This window comes from Rhipicephalus sanguineus, chromosome 7 (assembly GCF_013339695.2).
Source record: "Rhipicephalus sanguineus isolate Rsan-2018 chromosome 7, BIME_Rsan_1.4, whole genome shotgun sequence".
Lineage (NCBI taxonomy): Eukaryota > Metazoa > Arthropoda > Arachnida > Ixodida > Ixodidae > Rhipicephalus > Rhipicephalus sanguineus.
Window position 1 is genome coordinate 7,077,410 of NC_051182.1, and position 14,288 is coordinate 7,091,697.

Consider the following 14,288-nt stretch of genomic DNA (forward strand, 5'->3'; position numbering starts at 1 on the left):
ACGGAGACATTTTTGAGGATGTTGATGACTGGCTCGACCACTTCGATCGAGTTGCCAGCATCAATGAATGGGATGAAGGTCGCAAGCTGCGGAGAGTTTACTTCGCAATAAAAGACTCTGCCAAAACATGGTACGAGAACCACGAGGGTTCCTTTGCGACGTGGCAAGAGTGTAGCCGCCAGCTCCACGACGCGTACCGCAACGCCGAAAGGAAGGAGAGAGCGGAACAAGCCATCTCGTCTAGGAACCAGCGACCAAACGAGAGAGTTTTGATGTTTGTCGAGGACATGCTTCGACTCTTCAGGCGCGCCGACCCTGCGATGTCCGAGGAAAAGAAGGTGCGGCATTTGATGCGTGGGGTTAAAGAACAGCTCTTCGCCGGACTAGTACGCAATCCACCCGGCTGTCTGTCTTATTTCGCCCGTGATAATATGTTCACAACTCCAGCTACCACAACCGTTTAATCATGATCATGGGCGTTAGTCGTCGCGATGAAGACATGCCACTAGGCGTCAACATGGGTACATCGACGTCAAACGGTGCTATAGCTGCCAAACACCAATAAACATTGTAGAACCTCTCATATATCACTATACGATAAGCACAACTTCTGTGAAGACACGTTTCACTTTCGTGTTATACCGATTCTTATGACGGAGGGATCAGCCATGTTTTTTTGCATTTCGCGTGTACTGTGTGCACGTAATACGCAGTGATAATATGTTTCATAGTAAACTACAGTATAGACTCTCGTGAAGCTTACAGTCCGTAAACCATTTTTTTTAAAACGTATCCCTTGTTGTGAGGCCTCACCCCCTCAATATGCTTCGGGAAGAAATGAGGCGGGGCGAGCCGTAGAGGCGGGGCTTGGCAATGAACGACAAGCGCGTACTCACTGATTGTGTCCACCAGGATTATCTGTGTGTTCAGTTATATGTACTTCTTTTGTTTCCTCATGGATGCACGTGTTTTTGTATGTCCGAGTGTATACACGTGTTCTTTTGGCTACTGATTTTCTTCATTTTCTATTTTTAGTTTATGTATTTTCTTTCTCTCTACAAGCTCGGAGACGTTGCTATAAAAGCGCATCGAAGCCTAGTAAATTTTACCGTTTATCAAGATCAGTCTCCGACCCAAACGTTGACAAATAAACTCTTTCAACCGAAGACCGCCTCTTCCCTATCTATGTGTATATATATATATATATATATATATATATATATATATATATATATATATATATATATATATATATATATATAATCTTAATGAGCACTAACATACAATATTGCCAAGGAAAGTATAGGGGATGTTTTAGTAGTAAATGTGAGGTAAATGTGAAAAAAGAAAAGTGGACGAAAAGATAGCTTGCCGCGGGCAGGGACCGAAGCTGCGACCTTCGAATAACGCGTCCGATGCTCTACCGACTGAGCTACATCGGCGGCCATCCCCCCGTCCACTTTGTGGGGTATATATGTACATGTAAACGCGTGAGCGTCGGTCAGCGCCGCCAGTAGCCATGACGGCGAGTATGGAACACTCTTTTTCTGCCTGTTGGCGTCACGTAGCACGTGAACTTATTACGAGCTGGCAGCTGACAAAAATCACACCATCTCCCGCTAAAGGGGACCTGAGGCGATGCAAAGCAGCGTTTCGGCATGTAGAGCCCGCATTTCAGAGGGGGAGTGGAGAGGGGAGGAGAGAGAGGCAAAGGGGGAGGGGAAGGGAAGAGAGGGAAAGGTTAAGTGGAGAGGGGAAAGGGGACAGGGCAGGGGAGAGGGGAAGTGGAATGAGTGAAGGGAAAAGGGAAGTGGAGAGGGAGAGGTGTGTGTGGAGAGGGCTTGCGCATGCGCAGTAAGGGTGGTCACGCCGCACACCACCACCACCACCACCACCACCGGACTTGAACTCCGCTATAAGATGGTTCACGTCTAATAATCCCTCGCATACTACCTGAAAGCATCAAGTCTGCCAGAACGAGACCCTCGCTATGAATGAAGGAAAGAAGTGTTAACTTTAAGGGCTCATTTTCTTTGTTATACACAATATTAATGAGCACTAACAATCAATATGCCAAGAAAAGTATAGGGGATGTTTTTAGTAGGGAATGTAAGGTAAATGTGAAAAAGGAAAACTGGACGAAAAGATCGCTTGCCGCGGGCAGGGACCGAGCCTGCGACCTTCGAATAACGCGTCGGATGCTCTACCAACTGAGCTACATCGGCGGGCATTCCCCGTCCACTTTATAGGGTATATATGTACATTTACACGTGGGAGCGCCAGTCAGCGCCGCCAGTAGCCATGACGGCGAGTGTGGAACGCTCTTTTTCTGCCTGTTGGCGTCACGTAGCACGTGAACTTATTACGAGCTGGCAGCTGACCAATAATCTCTCGCATACTACCTGAAAGCATCAACTCTACCAGAACGAGACGCTCGCTATGAATGAAGGAGTGTTAATTTTAAGGGCTCGTTTTCTTTGTTACACGCAATATTAATGAGCACTAACCGACAATAATTACAAGGAAAGTATAGGGCGTGTTTTAATAGTAAATGTAAGGTAAGTGTAAAGAAAGGAAAGTGGACGCAAAGATAGCTTGCCGCGGGCAGGGACCGAACCTGCGACCTTCGAATAACGCGTCCGATGCTCTACCAACTGAGCTCAGAAGGATAGACTTTTGGGCGAGTTGGTAATTCATTCTGGAAACAAATAGCGCGAAAAAACGTGGGGCTAGTAGAAGAAAGCAACAGGACAAGCGCATACTAACAACTGAATCTTTAATAAAAAAACGAATGTATTTATACCAAGCAAACCACACGTTCACCACGCACAAAGCCCAAACCTCAGATGTGCGCATCCAGATACCCTATCTCAACTTTATTCAAAGCAAGAGAAGGTTTAGCCACACAGTTATCACCGCCTTTTGCAATAAAGAAAGCTTCCATAAGCTTTCTTTATTGCCCTCTTGCGGTCTGGTCACGATGGCGTGCAAGCACTTTTGCATCAGTCAAGACCGGCGTGTATCCACAGTCACGGCAGTGCAGCGACAGGTTAGACGACGGCTGCCCTTTCAAAGATAACCGGTGGTCCTGCAAGCGAACATTCAGACAGCGGCCCGTCTGTTCAATATAATATTTACCGCAAGTGAAAGGCACTTCATACACAACTCCTTTACAGCACACTGAAAGGCTGTCCCTGTGTGTTACCTTGCACTCACGCCATTTATGCGCAGTCACGTCCACCTTCCTTTCCACAGCAGCGAATAACCTACCCATCCCATTTCTAGCTGAAAAGACAACATCAATCCCAAATCTCGCACCAACCTTCTTAAGACGATGTGAAATACCATGCAAATAAGGAATACTACTAAGCACTTTCCTCTCACGTACCCTTTCACAAACAACATGGCCTCTGAGCTCAGATTTAATGTTCCCGAGTATCTTCTCACACACGCGGCCCAACATAGTAACAGGGTAGCAGGCCTCACGGAGCCTTTCCAGCTGCTTATTGAAACTTTCACACAAGTGAGGGCAAGTGTTCTTAAGAGCGGAGGTCAAACACAACCGAGGGAGGGTACTATTCAGGTTTTTGGACTTGTCCATTCGTTTTGGAGGCACACACACCTGTTGGCTGTATTCCCCGCGATCAGTGAAACCTATTTCAGACTTCCGCTCTAGCTATTTTAAGTTGGTGAAGAATGGCATTGCGATGTTCTCTTCTTAAATGCTATGTACCAACTAGGCCCAACAAAAGTTTTACTTATGTTACTGGATTAGCTTGACATCGGGCCACGCCTTTGGCATTCACTTTTACGGGGTGGCGCGATGCTTAACAATAACGGGTAATGAGTAAGATAGTAGATAGTCTCCGAACATGAAAGCAACTATACAGGGTGTTTCAAGAAATATGTCCAGTATTTTTTTAAAAATCACAGAAAGGAGGTATCTGCGTGCTACCTGCGGCGTTACCGTTAATGTGGGAGAGGACATTTTGAGATGCGAACAAACATTATTTACGGCAGTAATTATAGAAATTAAGAAAATTTCCTTTGTATCCATACTTAATGTAACTGCGCAAAAAACGGACGGAAACACGAAGGGCGAGAAAAGGACAAACAAGCGCAGACTATCAACTGAAGTTTTATTGCACGAACGAGGCAATATAAAGGGCAGAAAAAAGCGAGAGAGGGCAAAAAAAAAAGAAGGAGACAAAAGGCACGAGGGACCAAATCAACAAAAAACATTTGCCACATCAGGCAAGGCACGCCCGTCATACAAAACCAAGATAACTTAACTCTTTATCATGTATGGCGACAGATGGAACACTAACGCAGGACTCAGAATTCTTATGAATATGCGCAGCCTCAATTAGTTCCCGCGCTCTTTGGTTCTTATGCCGGAACAACACAGAGGTATCACCAAAGAGCGGAGTGCAGCCGCATTTCTTACAATGGGCTGCTAGATGAAGACCGGAGTGGCCTTTCAGAGAATTAAAATGTTCTCGAAGTCTAACATTAAGGCAGCGACCTGTTTGTCCCACGTAAACACGTTTGCATGTCAAGGGTATGGAATAAACGACACCAGTGATACAAGATGCATAATTATTAACATGACTAACATTACATGTACCTTGCCCAACATTTTGGTGATTTGCGATTCGTCTGTCTACTTTGGCGCATAAAGTGGACAACTTGTTCCTGGCAGATATAACCACTTGGACGTCATATCTTGACGCAACCTTTTTTAGGCGGTGGGTAAAACCGTGAACATATGGCAGAACAGCAAATTTCTTATGCTGCGCCTTCTCAACCAAGTCACAACCATCACCAGGACCTCTCTTTATTTTCTTAATCAACTTTTCGCAGACCTTTATTAATACGTCCCGTGGAAAGCCTGCCTGCCGCAGTTTTTTCACCTGCGCAGAAAAACTGCTTTCAACCAAATGCGTGCAGGTTTTCTTCAGTGCAGAGGTAAAACATGAGAGTGCAATGGCATTTTTTACCAGTTTTGTGTGACCCGATTTATAGTTTAGCAGAGGTTTCACAGACCTAGGGGCGTAGCACCAACACACATGCTTAGACGAGAACTGCAGCTGCAGATCCAAAAATTGGATACATTGGTCCTTTAAGTATTCCGAAGTAAACTTCAGGCCAAGACCACACTGCTCAAAACTCCTTAGGATGCCTGCCGAGATATCTTCAGTGCCCTTACGGAAAAAAACAATGTAGTCGTCGACGTAACGAAAAACTCTGATTATGGATGCCTGTAAAACCAGTTGGAGCTCCCGGACAACTCTACTTAGAAAAATATCAGATAGAACCGGTGCCACCCTAGACCCAATAGAGACACCTTTCTTTTGCAGGTACACCTCACCATGGAAAGAAACAAATAAAGACCCCAGGTAAAAGAACAAAAGTTCTGTGAAGGAATCAACAGACATGCCACTTAAACCTATGAAGGCAAGTTCATCATTGTGACACGTTATACATTCCTTCACTGCGGTCAAGAGGTGATTATGGGGGAGAGAATAAAAAAGATCCTCTACGTCAATGCTCACGGCATCACAATCAACGGGGTTGTCAACTCGCAAGAATTGCACAACCGTTTCCGAGTTAGGAACAACGTAAGGGTCATCTATATATAGAGACGATAGGCAAGTCTGCAAGAACCCAGACACACAATACTGCCACGAGTCACGTTGCGTGATTATTGCACGGAAAGGCATTCCAAGCTTGTGCGTTTTTGCAGTGTAAAAAAGTTCAAGCTGCAATTTGTTCGCCTTTTTTACAGACTGCGCAAGCTTCTGCAGGTTCATATCCAGCAACAGGGCGACAGCTTGTTTTTTCCTTTCCGTTGGTTTAATTGACGTAGTCCGGAAATTCTTTCGCACAGCTTGTAACGCCTTCTCGCAATACATTCCCTCCGGCAAAACAACGAACTGGCCTTCTTTGTCAGAAACAAGTAATCTAAGTGCATTGTTAGCTAAAAAATCAACCATCCCTTTCGAGTTAGGCATCCTAAGGAGGCATCCTAAGGAGTTTTGAGCAGTGTGGTCTTGGCCTGAAGTTTACTTCGGAATACTTAAAGGACCAATGTATCCAATTTTTGGATCTGCAGCTGCAGTTCTCGTCTAAGCATGTGTGTTGGTGCTACGCCCCTAGGTCTGTGAAACCTCTGCTAAACTATAAATCGGGTCACACAAAACTGGTAAAAAATGCCATTGCACTCTCATGTTTTACCTCTGCACTGAAGAAAACCTGCACGCATTTGGTTGAAAGCAGTTTTTCTGCGCAGGTGAAAAAACTGCGACAGGCAGGCTTTCCACGGGACGTATTAATAAAGGTCTGCGAAAAGTTGATTAAGAAAATAAAGAGAGGTCCTGGTGATGGTTGTGACTTGGTTGAGAAGGCGCAGCATAAGAAATTTGCTGTTCTGCCATATGTTCACGGTTTTACCCACCGCCTAAAAAAGGTTGCGTCAAGATATGACGTCCAAGTGGTTATATCTGCCAGGAACAAGTTGTCCACTTTATGCGCCAAAGTAGACAGACGAATCGCAAATCACCAAAATGTTGGGCAAGGTACATGTAATGTTAGTCATGTTAATAATTATGTATCTTGTATCACTGGTGTCGTTTATTCCATACCCTTGACATGCAAACGTGTTTACGTGGGACAAACAGGTCGCTGCCTTAATGTTAGACTTCGAGAACATTTTAATTCTCTGAAAGGCCACTCCGGTCTTCATCTAGCAGCCCATTGTAAGAAATGCGGCTGCACTCCGCTCTTTGGTGATACCTCTGTGTTGTTCCGGCATAAGAACCAAAGAGCGCGGGAACTAATTGAGGCTGCGCATATTCATAAGAATTCTGAGTCCTGCGTTAGTGTTCCATCTGTCGCCATACATGATAAAGAGTTAAGTTATCTTGGTTTTGTATGACGGGCGTGCCTTGCCTGATGTGGCAAATGTTTTTTGTTGATTTGGTCCCTCGTGCCTTTTGTCTCCTTCTTTTTTTTTTTGCCCTCTCTCGCTTTTTTCTGCCCTTTATATTGCCTCGTTCGTGCAATAAAACTTCAGTTGATAGTCTGCGCTTGTTTGTCCTTTTCTCGCCCTTCGTGTTTCCGTCCGTTTTTTGCGCAGTTACATTAAGTATGGATCATTACCAACTAGCCCAACTTACCACTCTTTTGCCTTTGTAACCAGTGGAAATAAGTGGTCGAGTCAAATGGGCGAATGGAAGCCCTTCCTGACAATAGCCCATAGCCGCTTTGAAATTTCTGAAAGGCGGCCACTGGTAATCAGCGCGGAGCGATGAAATCTGGTTAATTTTGCTGGCGCTACCGAAACCTAGGCACCAAAAAGCGCGTCTGCCATTCACTGCGGAAATGCCCTCAGTGACGACACTGTTTGCCTCGCACGGGGAGGGGGGGGGGGGGAGGATGTGCGGCTCGCTCAGCAACGAAACGAAGTATCTAGATCAACGGATGATAATGGCGTTCGCTTATCTTCCTCCCCCCCTCCCCCGCCCCCCATGGGAGGCAAACAGTGTCGTCACTGAAGGCATTTCCGCAGTGAATGGCAGACGCGCTTTTTGGTGCCTAGGTTTCGGTAGCGCCAGCAAAGTTAACCAGATTTCATCGCTCCGCGCTGATTACCAGTGGCCGCCTTTCAAAAATTTCAAAGCGGCTATGGGCTATTCTCAGGAAGGGCTTCCATTCGCCCATTTGACTCGACCACTTATTTCCACTGGTTAAAAAGTTATTTTCTTAATTTCTATAATTACTGCCGTAATTAATGTCTGTAAGCATTTAAAAATGCCCTCTCCCACAGCAAAGGTAACGCCGCAGGTAGCATGCAGATACCTCCTTTCTGTGATTTTTAAAAAATACTGGACACATTTCTTGAAACACCCTGTATACTCATATACTGAATATTAGTTATAGACACAGGCGCGCGCAGGGTTCGGGGGGGGGGAGGCGGGGGGCGAAGGTTCGTCGCAGCGCCACCTCTCTCTACTAAGCCAATGTACGAGGCAGATTTTGCGCCCACCCCTCTTATGTGACCAGCGAGGGTCAATGTACGAGGCAGATTTTGCGCCCACCCCTCTTATGTGACCAGCGAGGGCCAATGTACGAGGCAGATTTTGCGCCCACCCCTCTTATGTGACCAGCGAGGGTCAATGTACGAGGCAGATTTCGCGCCCCCCACCTCCTCTTAGGTGACTAGTGGAGGCGCCCCCCCCCCCTGCCACCCCTCCGCGCGCACGCCTATGGTTATAGAGACCCACTCTATGCCACGCTAAAGTGCGAATTGCAAATAAGTGCTCATTGCGGAAATAGATTATCGTTAAGCTGCTCAGCAGGCGCTGCTGCCCCTGCGTGCCGCTCGCGACAGTACGCGCGCTTGAAATGCGCTTAATGTAGGCGCGTGACAATGTCCTTGTAACTGTGGCGTCTGCGTGTGCAACTTTTACATGCTATGGGAGCGGCAGCCGGGAGCGTTTCGACGTAGAAAGTGATGGACACGCTCGCGGCTCGCGCTCAGTCGCCATTGAGTGAGTCGCGGCCGAGTCTTGGAATGTTAAAGACGTGTTGCTCACTGTCTCGTCCTCGTCTCGGAGGGGCTCTGGGCGGCGGCTGGCCAAGACGCCAAAATGCAAACACAGGCGGTCTTAGAACAGCCCAGAATACGCTGCTGCCACTGGACGCGTGCAGCTCGTGGCAGAAATTACGAAAATTACCCCACAGCATACGCCCATGGAATGTGCATACGTTCGGCCAACTGAAGATACCTTTGTCACGCTGGTATCCACGAATTTGGGGCGAGCGAAGCACTGTCGCTATAGAGAAGCACTCAAGAGGGCACACGTTTATCATTTTGATAACGGCACGACACGAGGAACCGAATAATTCGGAGCCGAAGTCGTCCACTTCGGCCTCCATGATGCCCCATAAATTATGTCGTGGCCTTACGTAAGTGTAAACACAGGCCGGTCGTCGTTCTTTAAAAATGACGGGAAGCAAAGGTACTCTCAGTGAGTTGACAGTGGAATTCAGGTTGTATTATTGCGGCCTTACCGCTAAATCCATCTTCGGGATATCTTTGACGTGAAGTGTATTATCCAAAGGTTCAATGATCATGTGCAATCGCCGTAAAAAGAATATTAGGGCTAAAACTTTCAGCTTTAATCCAACCCTTAACCCTCGTGGTTCACGAGGGGCCGCTTCCGGACTGTTAATTAAGAACCTGCTTGGAACCCGTGCACCCAATTATCAAGTAAGTACCATATCCGTGGCGTTATAAGTCAACGGCACACACAAGTTTTGTAAGATTTGAAGCCAGTTATGAAATTGAAAACCAATCGAAACAAGTGACGCGCAAGAGGCTGGGATGATGAAAAGGCAGATCGGCCAAATTTTGGTTACGCCCGAACGTGCGCGGGCGCTTTGAGTTCACTAGACGACAGTTGAAACTGTCGCAACTGCCGGAAGTGAGTCATCTTTTTGAAAATTCGCAACGAAGTTTTTCCATGTTTAAGCTTGTTTGTTTAACTACAACAACTATTACACAGAGTGTCAACGGAACAAGCGCATCTGATCCAAACACCTTCCTTGATTTATGTCGGCTATTGGCCAATAAGGGTGATATGCCTTTTGCCACGCGGAGAGAGAGATTCGTGACGTCAACCGGCAGACGCCCCGCCCACCGACGAGAGTGAGAACCGGCCTCTGTTCGAAAAAGGGCGCCTGAGAAAACAGCAACTTAGTGCTCCGCTTGTAACCTTCACGCGGCGCGCACGACTGCAATATTTGGCTGAGCAGTTTCATAGCCGTTTCTGCTTTCTGCAGGATGTGTTTTTTCAACAAGCCCGAGGTGTGCTTCATGACCCCTTTAGAGGAGCAGTGACATCAACTTTACACACGTCGCGTTTTCTGCGTCCACGTGCAGTCGCCGACCACCTAGTAACGTTTAGTTACTGATAATTCAACGGAGGGACGAATGAAGACCGATTATGTTGCTTTGTGCGACCTCTATCGAGCGCGATTCAAAACAGCTGCAAAGGCCGCCAATGTGCAGTGCCGGCAGCCCTGCCGCGCGGTCACCTCCCGCGGTCACGTCTCGTCTGATCGCGTGGCCACAAAAAACGGTGAAGCGAATTTCATCTGGCATTTCGTTTGCTAGGGCGCACGTGTAGTCACGTCTTCGTCACCAGCATCGTCGTCGCCGCCGCCATCAGTCTCTACAAGTGATGAAGAAAACACTGAGGAATTGGGAATCGCGGCGATACTCTGCAAAGCGGCGATCGACGCCGGATCGAGCAGCGACGAGAGGGCACCTGGAGACGCACGCTCGGGCCATGCTCGCTGATAGGAACACAGAACAGGAAAAACATTGGCGACAGATTCAGATTCGGATGCTTTATAATTCTTTAATTACGCCAAGACAAGCGCTTCTGTTCTGCCGACAAAAACATGCAGTTCCGTGTACGAATACAATCGATGAGCGAAGCTCCTTAGAAATGGGACACAAACGACTATGCGCCTGATCTCGCTGCTGGTTTTCATGAAGCCGGTAGGGTGGGGAGCAGGTGTGGAGAGCGTCTGCTGCACTCTGCGGCGGGAACGACTGAGCGAGTGAGTGTGCGGCTCGCGCAGCGCAGGGAGAGGGAGACAGGTGGGAGAGGGGTGCGAGCGGTGATGCGGCGGGGACCTTCGACGGCGGTGACGGAACGCCGCGCGCGGCGTTTCATTGTCTTTTTACGCCGGCGTCGGGTGGGGAGACCATCTAATCCTACCTTCGACAAAGCGCCCGTAGTGCGCTAGAATCTGGGTTGTCATTGCACAATCAACAATAATGGCGGTGAAAGTGAAGACGACCATTATAACCAGTTGTGCACAAAGCTTATTTCCTTGAACCTCAAATTTCTGGTGTGCTAGAACCAAACCGCATAAGGCCTAAGCATTTCCTCCTAAATCAGCGGCCACTGCGACCTAAAGCGATGCTTAAGAGGAGGGAGCTTCGACGGCGCGGAGGAGTGCCAGCCTAAGGAGCTTCGTTCCTAAAGAATTGGGGAGGGGCGAAGCATGTAGTGATGGGTGTTTCAGCTCCACTAACGTGAAACCTGTGGAGGGGTGAAGCATGCAGTGTGCGCCGGTGTTTCCCACAGCAATATCAGTGCTAATTGGCAATGAGAGACAGAAGAAAGATTAGACACAGAGGCTCGCACACCGTTTTAGTTAAGGTGGTAGGCCACTCAAAAGAGAAACAAATTGAGAGCCGCCAGCGTTCAAGTAACTTTCTCTTCAAAACAAGCATGTCTTATTTAAGGGGGTACGCGGGAATCGTTTGTAATTTTTCAGTTTCTTGGCCTAGGTTGAAGGAATTTGGCACACACACTACAAATCATCCTGAAAAGACAAATGTAAATTTTTATAAAGATACCTTTACTAGTATTCAGTTTATAAAAATTCACCAATTCTCTTACTCGCACTTTAGCAGAACAGACTGTTGGGCTAGTTTGTTATCCATGAACACTGAAAGAATAAGCGCTAAAATTCTCCTGTTCTCCTTTTTGTGCTCGTCTATTTTAGCGCTTATTCTTTCAGAACTCTTACTCGTGGAAAGCCTGGCCCAATCATGAAACATGTTAGGAGGCTAGAACTACTTTGTATCTTTGCTCCTATACTGTTTTTACTTAAAGATACTTTAGGATTTTTTTTACAGCTCTAGTAATTTTATGCTGAACATTACGTGCAAATGCCTGCGCCTCAGGTAATTGTGCCATTCAGTAATTATGAAATAAGAAAATATAGATAGCGTAAACAATTATTCCAAGAGGGTGTTGAAGTACAGCACAGTCTATGGATTAGAATAAAACAAACAGCATAAAAATCGCTCTAGCCATAGTTGTGCTATGCTTTCCTCAACGACGTGGCAGGCACAAAACACTACTTTAAGAAAATGAACAAAGTTTGGGTTGCAGTTGACCCTATGCTAATGTGTGCCAGGACAGTAATAATTGGTGTCGTTGCCAGGTGGCAACCTTTCGGGCCTCTACGTCTAAGTTTGGTGTGATTTAGGAAGTTTAATACCCTCTGTCGTTTACCGCAGGCGCTTTTGTGCAGCCCCATGGAACGCAAGTGTACGCTGCACGCTGCATGTAAACATTGGGCATGTTGGATTGTATCGCTACTTTTGCGGCCGCAGACAGTGTCGTCAGGCGGCCTAAATAGTGGTGTACTAGTTTTAGTAAACAGTGGTGTATTAGTTATTCAATGATTCTTCTCAACCAGACGGGCATCCGTCGAAGCCTTGATTTCAATTTGATGACGCATTGTGATTACCCCTGTCAACTAGTAAAGCCTAAAGATTAATTTTCTTGCACAATAAACCACGCCAGCGCCGCAGAGCCGACGCCTTCTCGGCAGTCTGAAGCTGACGGCGAGTTCTTCATCGAACTATACTGCAGATGCATTTTCTCACATTATTCACTTTTCTGAGTGAAACGAGAACGCTCTTCCGTTAGTGGGGACTATAGACGCCCGTTTTACCAAGACGGGACCAGGAACGCGCTCGCACGAAGCTCGGGTCTCAGCGGAGCGGCGCGAAAGCTAGCGTTGGCAGATGGTCTCCGAAGTAAAGCCGGTAAAGCGGCACGTACTTGCACGTCGTCTGATAAGTAGTAAGCGTTTTGGTGGTAAAGCGCTATGATTTACATCGCTGTCGCTTGATTACCGTCCCCGCAAGGGTCGACACGACGCGGCGACAACCCAGTCGATTGCGGCCGAATCTAATCACTGGCTCGCCCGATCCATGCGATACCGTCCCCCGTTTTCCCCCGTATACGAAACCAAAGAGGCTTCCACTTTGCCCCCCGTACACGCGTCACCTTTCGAAGTGGCGATTCACGTGCTTACGGCTGCGTAGTGATCAAGCAGCCAGCACTCCGCTCGTAAACATGCGGCCGTCGCCGTGGCAACAACCAATAGAAAACTGCCTCTCAACGGTGTCGCGCGCTCCGCCAATAGGAGCGCCGCGCACATTGCAAGGCTTGTGAGAACGCCCTCCGATTTTTTTATTTGCGGTTTTTCTATACGGTGATCGTAAGCAAGAAGGGCGGGGACGGAAAGGCGGAACTTTGAGCTTTGAAACGACGCCAAGAAGCGGCGCCCATTGGCAGGTTGTTGCTCGATGGCACGAGTGTTTTCCAAAAATTGATTTGTTTGGCGATTTTCGCGATTCGATCCCCGCGTCTTCCCTTAACTTTCAAAGCCAGTATTAGTGCAAAATATTGATTATTTATTTATTGGGAGGTAATCATTGTCAAAATTGCATTGAAAAATTGGCCGCGTATCTGCGTGCTTCGCTGCAAATGTCGTCTAAAGACGACAGAAGCGGCGCTGCGTGAGATATGAATACCATCTGGCAATACGTCGGGAAACATGAGTGCTGTGTTGCGGGCTGGTAGTCCCGGCGCAGCACCAGGCGAAGACCGGCGGTGACCAACGCGACCAACGGTGACCAACGCGGTGACCAGCCCGAACACGCGGTTCGGAGCGAAGCGCTGAAGCAGAAGAAACGTCCGAACTCAACGAGTGCTCTTTTATTATTTTATTCTTTTATTTACACGTCGCCTGGGTAATACAGGAATGCCATAGCGGCGCCCCATGGCGTTCGTACAGTGCAATACAGAACCGAAACCGAAACACAACATGAGCTCGTGCAGAGGGCACGGAGGAAGGCAAGTTTCAGCGCAGTTGCATTTTCAGCGCAGCTTAAGAAACAAGGGTCTTTAGAATTATGTATGTATTTATTTTCTACTAAAGGAACACAGCACCTAATATTTACCTAGTGATGTTGCGCCTCAGATATGCGTAATGTTTGCTTTTTGATCGACAATGTACACAGGTATGAACCTAGTCAGCCGTTCAAGATGGCTAGCCTTTGGGCAAGTGGCCCAGCTTTGGCTGAGTGGCTGAATCTAGTGACGTGCCGACAAACAGAAAGACAGACCAAAATTTGACCGTTTAAGTATCCCAAGAAAGACTATCGTCTTTAAAACGGTAGTCACGGCAGCCGTGATAAGTGACTTCTCGGTGGCTTAATTCTGTAAAGCTTTGACATTTGTGTAACTAAAGGTTGGAGCCATGCAATAACTAGGATAAATACCGTGACAATATTATGCAGTAAATATCAAGGAAGTAATGTTAAAAAACCAAAAAGACGGGTTAAAGAGCCAATTTAGACTGCACCTGTTTGCAAAATCACCTGTGAATTCAAAAATATTCCA